General features: G+C 42.5%; 1 non-coding gene across 1 annotated transcript; it reads left to right on the top strand.

The window, feature by feature from the left end:
• The first annotated feature begins 13,551 nt into the window (after positions 1-13,551).
• LOC125924065 (U6 spliceosomal RNA) lies at positions 13,552-13,658 on the top strand. Its single transcript, XR_007458251.1, has one exon. It is a non-coding gene; the product is annotated as a U6 spliceosomal RNA (small nuclear RNA).
• Positions 13,659-17,902: the final 4,244 nt, after the last annotated feature.

Genomic DNA, 17,902 nt, shown 5'->3' with positions numbered 1-17,902 from the left:
GCTTGGGATTCTCTCTCTTCCTCTCTCTCTCCCAAAATAAACAAAAAACATTTTTGAAAATCTTAAGAAAAAAGGTAGGATCCATCCATAAATCTGAAAGTGTTGTCTGGTTGCTTTCCAAGCCTTGCCACCAACCGTGCTTCCAAGTTCAGAAGGAATTCCTGGGGGGTGAGGGGTGGAGAGGACGTGAGAGCTGCAGCCTGCTTTGCTTGGAACTAGTATGATCAGCCATCCCCCAACCTATAGCCCCATCAAGTGGCTCTTTAAAATACTGTCCCTGCAAGACCCACTACCACCATGACAGTAGATCTTAATGGCTGAGAGAAGGGAAGATATGAACAAAACATTGCTATTCATTGATCTTCCATGGCCCTAGCTTTGGGCTAGACAATTTCATATGTTATCTCCATTAATCTTTCTGACTCTGTGAGGTATGAATTCCATTTGCAAGATGAAGAAACTGAGGCTCAGAGAAGTTAACTTGCCTGAAATTACATAGATAGTAAATGGTAGAGCCAGGATTCAAAACAAGCCTTGCCTTTCTTAAAAGGTTGTGCCTTTTCCAGGATATAACTGAAGTGGTTGGCACAGTGCCAGATGCTTAACCTACATCACCCTATTGAGTCCTCATAATGTCCCTAAAAGGGAAGTACCATCAGGCCCACTTTACAGAGGAGGGTAGTGGTTTGCGAGATGTCACACAGCCACCGTGTGGAGTAGATGGGGTGAGTTCCAGTTTTCTCACTCTGGAGTCTATGTCCCTCTCAACTGTAATGAGAAGGCTCAGACTGGCATAAGAGAGAAGATTTGTAATGTAGAGGCTGGTGTATATCCAACTACAATCTAAACAGAAAAAGCAAACCAAATTAAAAAAAAAAAATCCCATCCTCTGAAAAAGAAGCATTGGAAATATACACTGCATCTTGGTCAGTTTTATCCTGCATGGTAAACCACCACCCCAAGTGGTCCTCCTGTCCCCCTGCCCCCTGGTCAGGACCCCCCAAACTCATCACAGTGCAGTAACCAGGCAGTTCTCCTAGCCCAGGAGCCAAAGGGGGCATTCATTTTGATTCAGGGGCATCTGCTTGACAAGTGTTTCCAGTGGTCTGAATATGACTCCTGCTTATAAGATCCTTCCATTCAGTCACCTGCAGCTATTAATTATCCAGCAAGCAGCTCCCACTAACTCAACTTAAGCTGGCTGTGAATCCATTACTTGCTTTCAGCTTTTAAGTCCCCGTTGTGTTTATAGTGGTGGTCTTAAGAAAAAAAATCATGAAAAGTGCACCTTCTCTTTATGTTCACATTCCTTAGAGAGTTGATGCTGGGAAACTGGTTTCTAGAATCCAAGTCAAAGAGCTGGGAGAACCAGAGCAGAAAGGGATGTGTGGCAGAAAGCACAGGAACAAGGTGGGCAGACAGGGGAAACCAAGGTAGAAAGTGTGCCAAGATGATGCCAGAGGGAGGCATGCAGGCAGGGATCCCAGGACAGGACATGGCCCAGCCAAGTGGAGAGGGCTCCACAGTAGTGAGGGGCAGGCATTATGGGTCTCCAGGGTCTCCATCACACCACACATCGCCCAAAGAAAGAGAAAACAGACTTTTCTGTGATACAAAGAGCATATCAACACTTCAGTCCCAACAACGTTGACCATGCTTTGGGATTGATTACTCAAGAAGAGAAGGACTGTGCTGTACAAGTGAGAAAACTACAGTCATGGAGGAACTTGATTATCCTTTGTGTCATACATCCTAATGCCAGCTCCAATCTCCTCTTGGCAGACGGTCACTGGATCCTATCAGGCAGGGCCAAACTGGCACTGGTTTTGTTAGTAACTCACATTTACCTCCCTAGCCAATAAAACAGACATGCTTTGCTCAAAGCAAAGAATCAGAAAAAGTAAACCAATTTATATACTTTTTATTTTTCATACAGTGTCATATTCAATATGGTGCCTTGAAGACTTCTTCATAGTTTGTTACTGAAAAGGAATCCTTGTTGCTATTTTGGCAGTCTAGCAGCCACCTACCCATCCACTGGGTCCCCAGCCCCCAGTACTGCAGTTGTCCACCGTGGAGGTGGAAAGCTCCATCCAGACCCTCTTTTGCTGGGAACACAACTGGAGTGTTGCTCAAGTACACGATTACGTCTCAGCCAATCAGACGTGCTGACTGACTGATGTCTGGAGGTTCCAGGGTCATACCCGCAACACCGACCAGCCTGTCCCTGCTAAGAGGACTTTGTCAGGGTCCCTGCAGCTTCTACCTGGTTACTTGGTCTCCTGTCCAAGATGTATACAGGCGCCCAAATTCTTCCTCTACCTCTATGCTCATTCTTCTTGCCCCACCCCCAATCAGACAGCCAGAATTAGATTCCATTCTTGCCCCTCAGAAGACAACATTCATTCACAATAATCTTAGAGGACTATGACCAGCATTCTTGAAGCCAGGACTCCAATAATTCTTGACTCAAAAGAAGACGCAATAGATCCACTGTCCCAAAAAATTGGGATCTGCCAGCATATCCTGAACCTTCAGAGGAGGATGAGGTCTTCCTGGAATGCTCTGTGAGCCCCACTGCTGGAAGCCAACTCTCCCATTATATTCAGACAACCCATGAGTCTCTAATTCCACATGTAAAGGTCATTAACAATGAGAAATTCTGAGTTTCCCACCACTAGAAATATTCAAGCAGAGGCATAAGGCAGAGAAGCGGCTTCTGTCCGGGAAAGAGTGAAGTCCATATAATGACTCTCCAACGAAAGTTTTCACACAGCCTGCCTGGATAAGGAATAACCATGAAAACAAGTAAACAGCCTGAGATCTGTTTTTTGGAAACATAAAGTATAGCTGTTGTCAGATTGAAAATTGTTTTCCAGGAGTGTACTGGAAAGGAAGAGGTGTGAGGAAGGCTAGTAGCTTTAAGAATTCACAGACACCTGTCTTGAAAAAGTGCAAAGAAAATTCCATTCAATGTCAGGTCAGAAAGATATTTCGGGCTCCCATCTCTGAAATGATATCAGAAGACATCTTAAAATCCACACCTGTGTATCAGTTTACATATAATAGAGATGTTGTTAAATATCTACTTGAGCCAAAAGCATGGGAGTGGGGGGACTTTACAGAAACCCAATCTGACACAAAATGATAAATCTGACCCAGATCCCTTTGCAGAAGAATGAATCTCAAAACCAGACTTACACAGCCAAGCATGAAACAAGCTGTTTCATTAAAGACGATTTCAGATCATGATGTCAACACCAATTATTTGACCCACACCCCATACTGTCTTGTCATGTTAACTAATTTATTGTGGCACTGTCTTCCTCTCTAACTAAATGCAAAGTCCCTAGAGAGGTGAGATCATGCCTGGTGCACTGGAGTCTGGGTTTTCAGAAAACGTGAAGACAGAATGGCTGAGGTAGAACGTCCTCCCTTCCTTCAGGTGACAAAGATGGAAGGGAGTGCATGAATGGTAGTAGTATGAAAATCAGTGAGCTAAAGACACTAAATATTTAAATTCAAGTAATGAGGATTAAAACACAATCTTAATACTGATTTCAGTGTTTTGGACATATAATCTGAAATTCATTTATTTCTTCAACCAGTGTTTAATGAGTTTCTATAAGTGCAAGGCATTAAAAATGAAGAGAATGGTATCTGCCCTTCAGTGCCTAGTCTAGCAAGATAAAGTAAATTTCAATATGATAAATACCATATTAGAGGTATACGGGATTTTGGAGGTTTTCTGAAAGTTGTGATTACTTTATGATTAGGCTACGCTGTATGTACCTTGCACATAAAAGATGATCAATAAACGGATGAATCAGTGGATGGATGGATGAATAGATGGATGAATGGACGGATGGATGGATGGATGGATGGAAGGATGGATGGATTGGCGGACAGATGGGTGCAAAAAAGATTGGGTTTGTATAACCAGAAAAAAAGGGATAAGGGAATTCCAGCCAAGAAAACCACACAAACCAAGACAAAGGGGCAGTAAATCATCAAGCATGACCTAGGATCCCATGGCTGAAACATCAGGTCCATTGAGGAAAGTGCTAGAGCATAAAGCTGGAAATACAGACTGGACTGGAGGGTCAAGACTGCCTCCCCAGGCAGTTTAGACCTCATCTGATCTAGAGGGCCAGTTGGAGGGAATGGTACTCAACTACTCAGGTGAAAGGAAGCCTTAGAAACTTTCTGAATGGGGTGGAAGGAATATTTATTATACTCTCACTGAGTGTCAGACTGGGATTGAATGCTTTTTTAAAATAAAATATTTCAAGCATATAAGTAAAGGGCACAATACAAGGAACAATAATATACCCACTCAGCTTTGTCAAAATTTAACACTTTGCATTCATTGCTTCATTTTCTTTCTGAGAAGTAAATCACTTAACAACTGCAACCCTCTCTGTACTCTTCTCCATTCCATTCTCCTTCCCAAGATAACTATTGCACTGAATTCTCATGCACAGTTTAGTATTTTTTGCTAGATATACACTTATTCATAAGCTAGGTATATATTCACCTATACATATGCAGGTACATGCACCCACATATACCTACTATATATAAATAATATTGTTTGGCATACTTTAATGTTTTTTACATGAATGTTTTCATACTGTCAATATTCTGTGGCTTGCTTCTTTCACTCAACTTTCTTTTTAGCTTTATCCATGGTGATACAAATGTAGCTCAAATTTATTCACTTTAATTGCTGTATGGTATTTCATGGAATGAATATCCAGACTCCTTTTAACGTATGCTTTTGTTATTTCTAATGTTCTTGTCATTAAAAACAAAGCTGTAAAGGACATACTTGGCAAAGGAATTGCTGAGTGGTGGGTATACATATCATCAACTTTATTAGATATTGCTAACTTGCCCTCTATAGAGGGTGGAACAATTTACACATTCACCAGCAATATGAGTTATTATTGCTTGATGTGCTTGCCTACATTTTGGGCTATATTATAGATGTGAAACGGTATTTCATTGTTTTAAAATTTTGATTGCTAATGGGATTAAACATCTTTTTATATATTTACTGGTCTTTTGATTTTCACCTTAGAAACTGCCTGTTCGTATCTTTTGCCCATTTAAAAATACTGATCTTTTTTCCCTCACTGATTTGAAGAACGTTCTTTGTAAATTCTGAATACTAACCCTATGTTAGTTACATGCCCTACAAATATCTGCACACAGCCTGTGACTTATCTTTTAATATTGTTTTTAGTGAATATATTTTTATTCTTAATTATAAGAGTCATAAAATATATATCACCAATTCCATTTTCTAGATGTGAAAACTGATCCTATGTGACTTGCCTAAGGTCCCTCAGCCAGAATGGGGAAGAGATACAACTTGAGCCCAGGTCTTTATGATCCTATGACACTTGCAAGCTCTTCCCAACTACTCTTCCAGACCATTCGTTCAGGTAGAAGTAGTAATTCGCATCTGTACCAACAGAAAAAAATCAACAGAAGTGAACAATAACTGGATGACAGAGTCAAGGACAAGAGTAAGGCTGTGTCCAAGTGAGGTGGACAGTGGTACTTCTAAGGATATAGAAATATAGAAGGAAGTAGTTTGGAGTCTGGTTTTAAATGTGCTGAAGTGCCCTTATGAAGTCAGGTTAGAAATGTGATGTAGGAGACTTAGAAGCCATCAGCAGAGAAATCTCTGCAGCCAAGGATCTGAGTGAACTAGCAGCGAGAAGAAAGGTATAAGGAGAGTACTGAAGTTCAGCTCTGGTGGCCCCAAATCTATCTCGCCTATGGGATTGTGAAATTTTGCAGGAGTTCATCTCATACTAGTTTTCTTCCTTCCATATCTAACACTCAGCACAATACCAAGCTCATAGTAAGCATTCGATAAATATTTGCCCAATGGATGAAAACTGCTATATCCCTTATATAGATCCACTGTGTCTTGTGGAAAGTGCTATGGTTCATAAGTTTTTGGCCCTTAGGAAAGTAATTGAGTGCAACATGCCCAGTGGGGTCAAAGGTATGACTCCATTCTGCAATTAAGCGTACAAATATTTGCAGTAAGTGAGAGAAAGACTATAAATATCCTCAAATCACTTTGGGTCATATTTTGCTGCCAAATGAACTTGTGCCAAACTTAAGAAAAGATTTTCATGTTTTGGAATATGGAGTTGCAGTTAAGGGATTGAGAGCCCACAGCATTGGTTTTTAAACTTTTCTAACTATATTGCAGTGAGAAATACATTTTCCATGGACATTCATCACACACACACACACACACACACACACACATCTACAAATGTAAAACTGAAGCAAATGTTTTATTAACTAGTGCTTAGCCTTACTATGTGTGAGACACTTTGATGTGTTTTCTACTTACGTTTGGAATTCTGGTTGGAGCCAATTAAATTGAGACTAAAGCCCACTAATGGGCGATAACGTGTAGTTGGAAAACTACTGCCCAAGAATCGAGCAGAGTGCTTTGTACACAATAGATGCTGGCTAAATATCTGTCGAGCAGAATGAAGAGCGTTAAGTGTACAAACAGCACTATGGACTTTGTACGTGGAACGTTTTTTACTTTGAGACCCCCTCTAAATTTGGGGTGGCTGGCGGGGACCCCAGGTGTGATATGAGGGGCGCTGTGCTTGGGGGTCAGGGACATCAAAGGGGATAACAGATTAGGGGGAGAAATTTCTTAGTTCACAAGTTTGCCAAGAGCTGGCCGTGTTTCTGCCCTGCAGAAATCAGCAAGAAGACTGGAAAGAGGTCCAGAGATAAACTCTTCCTCTTGGATGGTGATCAAGAAGCTCATTTTGCTCTGCCTCTGGACGAACCTCAGCCAGAAAAGAACTCAGAATCCCTTTCAACCTCTTTCAATTTTTCTGGCCCGCAATAATCAATAAATTGGTTTTTCATCCTGGAATGTCAGAGCTGAAATGGACCTGAAGACCGCACAATCCAGCCAGTCGTTTCCCTCGTCTTATAGGAGGCTGTGTGCTACGAGGAGACCTTGGATGGGCGGCCCTGGGGCTCACCATGTGGGGAGACCTGACCTGGCTGCTTGTCTGAGCACCCCATAGCCCTGCAATGGCTACGGTGGCCCGTCCTGCAGCACCGTCTGCCACCTCAGAGTTCTCATCCGTTGTTTATCTCAAGTCATAACTTCAACCATGGCACAAAAATGCTTATGCAAGAAAAACTCGTCTGGCATCAAGTTTGGTGCGTCCCTTGTCCCCTGTGCCAGACCACGGACTGGGTTTTGTCCTGCCAGCACTTAAGACCCTTTCACATACTCTTAGCTTCTTAGTTATAATAGACTTTTAGCAACATGACCTTTCCTCCTCCTCCTCCTTCTCCTCCTCCTTCTTGAAATTACCTAAGATGCATTCAAATCTGGTTCAAGCATTTTTTACATGAAAATGATATACAAAAGAGCATAGTAACTCTTTAGGCCACACCTGTCTCTCCTGTTTTTGATTTCTTATAAATAATAAATCTATTGGGGCGCCGGGGTGCCTCAGTCAGTTAAGCATCTGACTTCAACCCAGGTCATGATCTCACGGTTTGTGAGTTCGAGTCCTGCATCAGGCTGTCTGCTGTGAGCACAGAGCTCACTTCAGGTCCTCTGTCTGCCCCTCCTCTGCTCGTGCTCTCTCTCTCTCTCTCTCTCTCTCTCAAAAATAATAAATAAGTAAATCTAGTTAAAAAATAAATGTATTAACTGTAACACTAACTTTAGCACTTTATACTACTTTTTGTTTGGAGCATATATAATTTCTCAAACTGATCAGGGGACCTCAAACATAGAAACCTCCTTAGAACCCTCTGCTTCCTGCCCCTTACCCCCAAACATCTTCCTTTAACTGATCCAGTGCAGTGAACAGAGTGAGGGATGGGGGGACCAACAGTAACAAAGTTGTTGCTAGCCACCACATGCTAGACTTATGTTACCATGCCTGCTCCCCAATGAAGTGACACCACCACAATCATTGTCATCACCATCGTCATCACCACCACCACCATTTCTGAGGCTCTGAGATACTAAGTTCCTTTCCCAAAGCCAAGGTCCTTCCATGCCCTCCCTCTCACCTCATACAGGCTGACTGCCTTCTCCTTCAAATCCAAGATGCTAAGGGGAACCTGGGTGGCTCAGTCAGTTAAGCATCTGACTTTAGCTCAGGTCATGATCTCACAGTTTGTGGGTTCAAGCCCTGTGTCGGGCTGTGCTGATAGCTCAGAGCCTGGAGCCTGCTTCAGATTCTATGCCTCCCTCTCTTTCTGCCTGCCCCCTTGCTGTGCTCTGTCTCTCAAAAATAAAAATAAATGTTAAAAAAAATTTTTTTTAAACCCAAAATGCTGCTTATGGGGTGGACACTAAAACAAATAGGTTGATTCATAGGAAAATTCCCTTATAAAACCTTTTTTTAAAACTTACTTTTTAAGAGACAGAGTGCGAGCAGGGTAGGGGCAGAGAGAGAGGGAGATACAGAATCCAAAGCAGGCTCCAGGCACACGGGGTTAGAACCCACGAACTGTGAGATCATGACCAGAGCCGAAGTTGGACACTCAACCTACTGAGCCACCCAGGAACCAGCCCCCTTATAAAGTAAAACCTTTTAATGAAGCAGTTCCAGGCTACAGAAATAAGAGTGTATTTTCAATGTTAACCAATGAACATAGTTCAAGTTTGTACAGAGATGTCAAATTGGCCATTTTTGGTTTGACTTTCTTTTCCCAAGTTGTAAATGCTAATTTGCAGGCTCATACCCCATTTTCAAATGAGATACTACTGTAAATCAAAGAATAACGAATGCTGGTTTAAAAAAAATATATATATATATACAAATACAAGGTGTTAACATTTGCAATTTGTAAATATATCTTCTAATATAGTTTACGTATTCCAGATATTCTTCAAAATACATTACATTTGTAAATATACTGTCACTTCGAATTTGAAAAAAGTCTACTTGCCATAGTGTAGAGACACGGAAGGCAGAATCAGCCACGGAACTCATGAGACTGATGCTTTCAGAGAACCGCTGTAATTTTGCAGAACACCCCACACAGCATACTGTTCTGAATTCCCCTCCTCACAAAAGCATTTTGATCTTCATTGTTAACAGATAACGCATAAGACAAGATACACCCGGTACGCTAATAAAATGTAATGCTCAAAGAAAGCAAAAAAAAAAAAAAAAAAAAAAAACTTGGCACTTAACCTTTATAACTTTGTGAAATAAAGCAAAAAAAAAAAAAAAAAAAAAATCACATGCAACTTGGCTCTGATCCTTTCTAACTTTGTGGATTTGTGTAAGGTTTTTTTTTTAAGTTTCTTTTTTTGATTTTTTTTTAATATTTATTTATCTGAGAGAGAGAGAGCACGCGCGCAAGTGGGAGAGGGGCAGAGAGAGAGGGAGACACAGAATCTGAAGCAGGCTCCAGGCTCTGAGCTGTCAGCACAGAGCCTGATGTGGGGCTCAAACTGTGTCACAGACCATGAGATCATGACCTGAGCTGAAGTCAGACCCTTAACTGACTGAGCCACCAAGGTGCCCCCTTTTTTTTAAAGTTTCCGATTCAGTGGTACTGGACTGTGTCCCAGGAACTGGTAATTTTTTAAAGCTCTAACAGGATTCTGAGGTACACATCTGGTTAAGACTAGATCACATTTCATTAGTGGTTGTGTTTTCCTCAACACTCTGCCAATCTCTAATTCCACCGTCTTCCAATGAAGTGTACAGGTAAAGCTACCTTCACTAGCCTATTTTAGTTCAGGACTGGGAAGACATTTTCAAGCAGAAAGAAAGCCTAAAATAAAAGATTGAAAAATCCAACTAGGTGAAAGCATAACACTTGCTGAATGTCAACCAACAACTATAATCAAAGTGAAAAAAAAACAAATGAGGGAAAATATGTGTACAAGACAGAGCTTTTAAGGATCATTGAAAAACAACATCAGCAACAAAATAAAACTCCAAAAAAAAAAAAAAAAAAAGGAGCCACGGACCTAAGAGGCATTTGTCAAAGGAAAAGAAAGAAATTGTAAACAGTTCAGTCTCCGGGAGATCAAATATATGCAAATTAAAACAAAGGGATTTTGAACTGTCAAAGAGGCAGTTTAAACACAATACCCCAAAACAGCCAGAGCGCACTGTTGGTTGAAGATATAAATTGGATCAACCACTCTGGAACACCCTCGGTAGCATTTATCAAAAGGCATCATTTATCCAACAACGATTTTACATATATCTTTAGAGCTGGTAATTCCACTTCTCCATATTTATCCTAAAAGAATAATTAGAGATGTGCACAAAGATTCGTTGCAAGGATTCTCTCTCGGAGCATAACATATTAAACAACAGGCAACAAACTACACGTTCATCAATAAGGGAGAACTGCATAAACTAGAACGCATCCATCTGATGGTACACCAACCCGCAAAACAAACTAGCAAGCCAATGAAAACCTCTTCAATAATATTTCAGAACTTGGGAAAACATTCACTCTAATACTCATGGGAAAGAGGAGGTTACAAGACTTAAGTAGTAAAACAAAACAAAACTTTAATAGCGTCATCATCTCAACTTGGTAAAATATGTTCCTGAATGATACTTACCAAAATGATAACAATAGTTATCACTGAATGGTGGGAGTATAGCAATGTTTTCCTTTACACTTTCTGTTAATTTCCAAAATTTTTGCAGTGAACAGGTATTATGTGCATAACAAGACACTCTTAGAACACCAAAATCAAGGTGATCATGTCTTTGAACTGAATCAAGATCCCACATGAATCCAATTGTTCTATACCATTGCGTTGCTTAGCAGCAAATGCCTGAGAGGGACAGTTTGGAAAAGGAAGAAGGTTGGACCAACACAGATAAGAAAGTAACCTCTAAGAAAGAAAGAAAGAAAGAAAGAAAGAAAGAAAGAGAACTTGTGAAAGTGAAAGACCATAGGAGACTCACTTTACCCCAAGGCCAGCTGGGGCTCCTCTCCCCAGACGGGGTAAAGGACCCACGGTCACAAATGCCACTCTGGACTTCCATGTTCGGACCTTTCTTGCATTTGACAGGATTTAGCTATTTCTCAGCTAAAAGTAAGCCTAGTGGAGACTTCACTGAAAGTTACCCCAAGATCACATTAAAATCCAGCTGGAATCAAGACGTTGTGTTTCCGGTTGGCAAATTCTGAGTGAGATTTAGCCCACTTGCATATGATTTGCACATCCTTTGTACCATCTGACAGGAATGGTGTTCCATAAATCAAAGCCACCCAGCTCTCAAGTTCTAGCTCCATCCGGTAGATGGAAGGCAGCCTACAGTCAAGTTAAATCCCATTTTCCCAAAGATAGTTAAGTTTGTCACCAGAAGGACACTCGCCACCTGCTGTCTTCCTGTTGCCTAAAAATGGCAAGTGTAAGAACTCTCATGTGACCATCTCCCAGTCTATTAGCGCTGGCTCTAAGACCTCAGGGGACATCATAACAACAGTAATAACAAAAGGGTGCATTTTCTCTTTTGGGTTTCCAAAAATTTTAATTTTACCTCACCACTCCCCACGTATTCATGACTCAACCACCAAGCTAGAGCTCCCTTAATAAAAACACTCCATGGGACGTTAGGAAGCTTGGGTTCTAGCATCAAGCTCTGTTTAGGCAATCTGCCTCTTGGGACCTGCCCTATTATGTATAAAAGCAGGTGCCACCAGCAGTGCTCAACTCACAGGATAGTTACAAAGTTCCATGAAAAAAAAAATGCATGTGAAAGTTCCTGGTAGGCTAAGAGGCTTACTATTCCATGGAGTTTGTGAACCAGTTGTACCGGCTTAACCAGCTGGCTCGTTAGAAAAGCAGAATCATTCCCAAGTCTCACTTCAGAAATAGTTGAGTCTGAATCTGCAATTGAATTTTGTCCCCACGTTATTGTCTGTCTCTGTCTCCATCTCTGTCTCTGACACACACACACACACACAGACACACACACACACTCTGAGAAAAAGGGAGCCAAGCGGTGCCTGGGTGGCTCAGGCAGTTGAGCATTCGACTTTGGCTCAGGTCAGGATCTTGTGGCTCGTAAGTTCGAGCCCCATATCAGGCTCTCTGCTGTCAGCTTGGAGCCCGCTTCGGATCCTCTGTCTCCCTCTCTCTCTGCCCCTCTCCCACATGTGCACGCATGTGTTCTCTCTCTTTCTCGCTCTCTCTCAAAAATAAAATAAAACACTTAAAAAGAGAGAGAGTGAGAAAGAGGGAGCCAGAATGTGAGCTACAGGACCCAGTGGACAGGATACAACAAAGTGAAATGAAAAGGAGGCCCTATTCTTACCAGTCTTTGGTTTCACCTGATGATCTGAGTGCCGTGTACGTCTCCCCCTTAAAACACTGTAAAAGCACCATAGAACTGTATTTCAGTAATTACATAACTAGAGGCCAAAAACTATGCCTCTGCGCAAATCCCTGAGTTACATACAGGGTAGGGTTACATGGTCATTCATGTTTGCATTACACTCCTTTTCAGCGAAATATTCCTTACAGAGAAGTTCAAGATACCTCTCGTAGAGTATTTAAAGGACTCATTATTTATTGCTTTCAATAAGTGAGAAAAATCACCTGGAGTTCCTGTTTCCTTATATTTTAGTCTATTTGCATTGGTGGAGAAAGTTTTTGTTGTTGCTCTTCTTCTTTCTTTTGAATCTTAAGTGCGGGGAGAAACACAAATTTGTTGTTTCCAAAGTTGTTTTTAAATAGACTTTCTGGCTTTGGAACTTTCTCGAAGAGTCACCCATGGAAATATTTAAAATTATTGCTAGCTTCTGAATTTAGTCCACAGAAGTCTAACCAAAACCAAAAAACGTGGTAGTTTTAAGAATTTTTTTTATTGATGTGGTCTAGTAGAAAACAAGCATACAGAGAGCTTCCTCCCTCTTGAGCCCTGGGGGAGCTAAAGCCAAACCCTGACACCACACAGTAAGCCCACCTGCCCGCCGACACCTGGGCTCCGCCCCACACAGCCCTTCTGCCCACTGGGCAAAGCTTCCCCTCTTTCAGGGCTCTTCTCTTAGCTTGAGGTGGCAGGAGGGCGATCTTGTCCAACCAAACTCATACTGAAAAACTGTCAGCTCACTGAGTGTCTTGTGGCCTCTTATAACCCTGGCCTCTAGCACAATGCCTGGGACCGTAGTTGTTGCTCTGTAAATATCTATTGCATGTATTAATCCATTAAAATGCTTTTTTTTTAAGTTTTAAAAGTGTATTCATTTTGAAAGAGAGAGAACAAGCAGGGGAGGGGCAGAAAGAGAGGGAGAGAGAGAGAGAGAGAGAGAGAGAGAGAATCCCAAGCAGGCTCCATGTTGTCAGCACAGAGCCTGATGCAGGGCTCAAAATCACAAGTTGTGAGATCACGATCTGAGCCGAAATCCAGCCAGACGCTTAACCAACTGAGCCACCCAGACTCCCCCACTGAAATGCTTTTTAAAGGCAGTGCCTACTGTTAGCACAAGTCACCCTCCACTTGGTGGGGTGGGGAATGTTAGAAATCATGGCTCGTGCTCGCTTCGGCAGCACAGATACTAAAATTGGAATGATGCAGAGAAGATTAGCATGGCCCCTGCACAAGGATGACACACAAATTCGTGAAGCGTTCCATAAAAAGAAAGAAAAAGAAGAAAGAAGAAAGAAAGAAAGAAAGAAGCCATGGCTCCACGTGAACATGCAGTTAGAGAAGGAGCTGGATGCAGAAATGGCGCCACTGGGCCAGGTCAGCCCGACACAGAGATCCCGCCCTGAGATCACTGCTCCTTTTCCCCAAGTCCTTGACTTTCCTCTGGTGTTTGAAAGCTCCAAGTGTCTTCACACGTCCCTAGGTAGGAACATGGGGGGATTTGTTCACTCATTCAAAAAGTATACATTTACTGAGTTTCTAACATAGGTCACGTATTGTTCTTGGTTTTGAAGGAACAGCCAGGAACAAAACAAAAGGCCTGCCATCTCTGAGCTTATGCTTTGTGGAGGAGACAAATCTTTGCTCTCAGCGTGGGGTAACTGCTGTGAGGAAATAAGGGAGGGAGGGAATGAGATGCTATTTTAGATAGACAGGTGGGTCAGAAGGGCTCTCTGATGAGGAGACGTTTGAGCAGAGAGCTAACAGAAGCAAGGGAGAGAGCCATGTGAGCATCTGGGGAGGAGCAGACCAGGCCAAGGGAACAGCAAGTGCAAAGGCCCTGAGACAAAAGAGTGGGAGTATGCTAAGGGGCCTGGTTGCTGAGTACAGGAGTGCTAGAGCCACAATTTGTTAAGTAGGGCTCTCTGTCTCTCTTTTTTATGTTTATATATTTATTTTGAGAGAGAGAGAGAGAGGGAGTGGCAGAGGGAGAGAGAGAATCCCAAGGAGGCTCTGCGCTGCCAGCATAGAACCTGATTCGGGGCTCAATCCCTCGAAACATGAGATCGTGACCTGAGTCAAAATTGAGAGTCAGATACTCAACCGACTGAGTCACCCAGGCACCCCAAGTAGGGCTCATTTTTAAGAAGAAAGAATGGAACGTATGACTTCAACCTAAACCAAGCCTTCTACATAACAGGACAAGGAGTCTTTAGCTCTGAGTTCTCATTACGTTTAGTACACAGTGGTTTAATCCAGGAACCATCCAGAGATCTTATGGACGAGAAATGGCTGGGGAGGGGGGCCTGGGTAGAAGACCACCACCGAGGGATCCAATTAGACCACTTCCAGAAGGTACTTTCCCCTGAAAGAACCAAAATGAACATCGCTCACACTTAACCCTTGTAAAGTCTTCCTACATTGAAAAATAGAGCGGTTTGCCATATGATTTTCAACTTCTCAGAAAAACGTGTTGTCTCTTTGATCTGCCTAATTAAAATAGGAAAACTTGGAATCAAAGCAGTTTCATGCATGGAAGCCGGAAAGTTCCATTTTTAGTTTGGCTATCATGTGTGCTAATCATCGTGTATTCCAAAAGCTTCTGTTGGCATTGGCCTTGGAGTTGATGTTCTGAAAGCTGATTGCAAATGTGCTTTGTGAGCAGCAGGCACTTGCCATGTGACAGCAGTGCTGAGGAGAGATGGGAGCCCCCCACACCCACCCGAAGGAACGACCATCATCTCCACTAACCCACCTCGCAACGTTTTATGCAGATCTCAAGACGGAAGTTGCCACTAAAGTGCTCTGAAAAGTGCACATGTGGGCATACACACGCACACAAACTGCTCAATGGTAATGTCTGTACTAAATTCTGGTATTGTGGACCTCAGTTCTAGATTTCAAACTTTTTTGTTGTTTATTTATTGAGAGAGAGAGAGAGAGAGAGAGAGAGAGAGCATGAGCAGGGGAGGAGCAGAGAGAGGGAGAGAGACAGAATCCCAAGCAGGCTCCATACTGCCAGCACAGAGCCTGACGCGGGGCTTGATCCCAAGAACCCAAGATCATGATCTGAGCTGAAATCAGGGACTGGACACTTAACCGAGCCACCCAGGTGACTCTAGGCATCCCAAGTTTTTGAGGTGTCCTTCTGTTTATACCAAGGAGATAACTGGGTAAATGCAGATCTTATGCATAAGGACGTTCACGGGAAACCAAGTTTGCAAGAGTGAGAAAATGAAAAGAACATGAATAATGAAAATTGTAGACCACCTAACTTCCAGCACTAGGGAGTGAGATGGTTGCATCCACACACAGCAGCCCTTACCAAGGAGGCTGTTAGCACAGATGATGTAGAAGTCGAAACTGCTGATGATCAGAATATTAGCAGTAAGATAGCGAACTCTACTCTTACTTTCTGCACAGTGTGAATTTTTATAAATCATCTCCTTTTTATGAGGAAAAAGTTATGTGCATTTTGGAAAAGTATTGAGAGACAGGAGAGAGGGAATGATCACTAATCAACTTCTCTCTCTTTCCTCCCTTGCCCGAGATGATAAACTGAGAACCCACAGGGGCCAACAATTCTGGACCATACTCAGATGAAAGTCCCACATGAGCAAAGCCACAGAGGACAGGTCCCCTCCTGCCTGTAGAACTGAACCCCTACTCTTCAGCATGAACTTAGGGGGCCTCCACGATCTCTTTCATTTTAATCACCAGTAAGTTGGACCTTGCTCAGTCTGGGGCTTCAGCTCCTGGCACTGCTTCTGCCCGGCCTTTCTTCCTAAGACCCCCTTATGAAAGATCCCACGAACCGTGAGATCATGACCTGAGCCAATATCAAGTTGGACACTTAACCGACTGAGCCACCCAGGCCCCCTGCTGTTATCTTTTTCTAATTCTTGCTCTCAATTTCAAACCTTTCAGGTGGTCACCGGCCTCACTACCATAGGGGGCCAGAGGATCTGAAGGGTGAGAGACTAGAGAAAAGGCTTATTACACTCTTTCTGCTTCAGACCAAATTTATCACTTAAAAAACTTTTTTTTTAATCTTTATTTTTGAGAGAGAGAGAGAGACAGAGCGTGAGCAGGGGAGGAACAGAGAGAGAAGGAGACACAGAATCCAAAGCTGGCCCCAGGCTCCAAGCTGTCAGCCCAGAGCCCGACATGGGGCTCAAACCCACAAACTGCGAGATCATGACCTGAGCCGAAGTCAGTCGCTCAACCGACTGAGCCACCCAGGCGCCCCAAATTTATCATTTTTTAAATCAGAATTTAGGACTTACATAATAGTGAGTACAAGATGGAAGTCTAGGTCAGCTGCTGCTGGGTTTTTTGCTTTTGTTTGAGGAAATGGCAGCTATGGAGTTAACCTTACTTCTTAATTTAAACATAAATCACAAAATTCTAATCTGGGGGAAGGGAGAAACTACGGTTTGCTACAATGACTCCTTAGAAAGATGTTACATAAAAAGTAGCAAACAGGAATTGCTTACGCTAGTAGATGTGAAAAGCCATTCTCCCAACACCTGCCACATTTCCACCCCCCCCCCCCCCCCGCCACTCAGCCCCCACACCGGAAGTGTGCTGAAGGCAGCCACAGACACAGACCAAGCCATCTGTGAACCACCTGTTTCGCCTTGGTTTGGCCTCTCACTTAAGGATAATTCCCCGTTTCTCAAAGAGGGAAACTATCCTACAGTGATGTATTTTAGTGTTTTCCAGAAGATCCCACAAATGGGGCTTTTAAAATTGTGTAACTCATTCTCTGATGCGGCTTTCTTAGGTAAAAAGGGGGCCTGGACAGGCCACAAGAGCCACTCAAGGGCTAAAGAAAATCCTAACGGAAAAGTTCTGAGGTATTATTTTGACTAAACACGTAACTTGGTATTAGAGGCAGAACTAAATTTCCTGCTTGTAACTGTCATCAAAGACCCCTAGCAAGTCACTTGTGTCTTTTCTTCCAAATACAAAATTGCAAATCTACACAGTTTGGTCATGTCATACTTTAGGTAAAATGATTTCAATCAGTACGTATCTATTTATAATCTTTTGTCTGCTATGCTACAAAATTGAGGACGTTCAAAAATATTTAATCCAAAATTTTCACGGCAAAGTGATGCCCTCCAGTACTGAGAAATTTACCAGCCCTCTGAGTGCCCTGCCCGCAGGAATGGATGCATAGCACACAGCTAACGAAGTCCAAAATATCCCTCAATCTCAGTTTATTTAGTAATTTCATTCTTGCTTTCGAGTCCCAGGGAATACAGAAAGCAGGTGTCTGCCTCACTAATCTTAGCCCTGGGTTGAATAATTCAAAGTTGGGACTCCTAAGAAAAAGTCTCTAAGGAACACAACGTGGAATACTAATAGAGCAATATGGTTCCGAATTTTGCAATATCCCCAAGATAAAGGGACGTACTTTGGAGTGCTGTGAACCATGACTAGAGATCACTGACTTCCTCTGAACTTGCCTACAAGCACCCGTTTAGGAAAGATACCAACCTTCATCTTTA

Source organism: Panthera uncia, chromosome B1 (assembly GCF_023721935.1).
Source record: "Panthera uncia isolate 11264 chromosome B1, Puncia_PCG_1.0, whole genome shotgun sequence".
NCBI classification, from domain to species: Eukaryota; Metazoa; Chordata; class Mammalia; order Carnivora; family Felidae; genus Panthera; species Panthera uncia.
The sequence above is the reverse complement of the archived record's forward strand: the minus strand, read 5'-3'. Positions and strand labels throughout refer to the sequence as shown.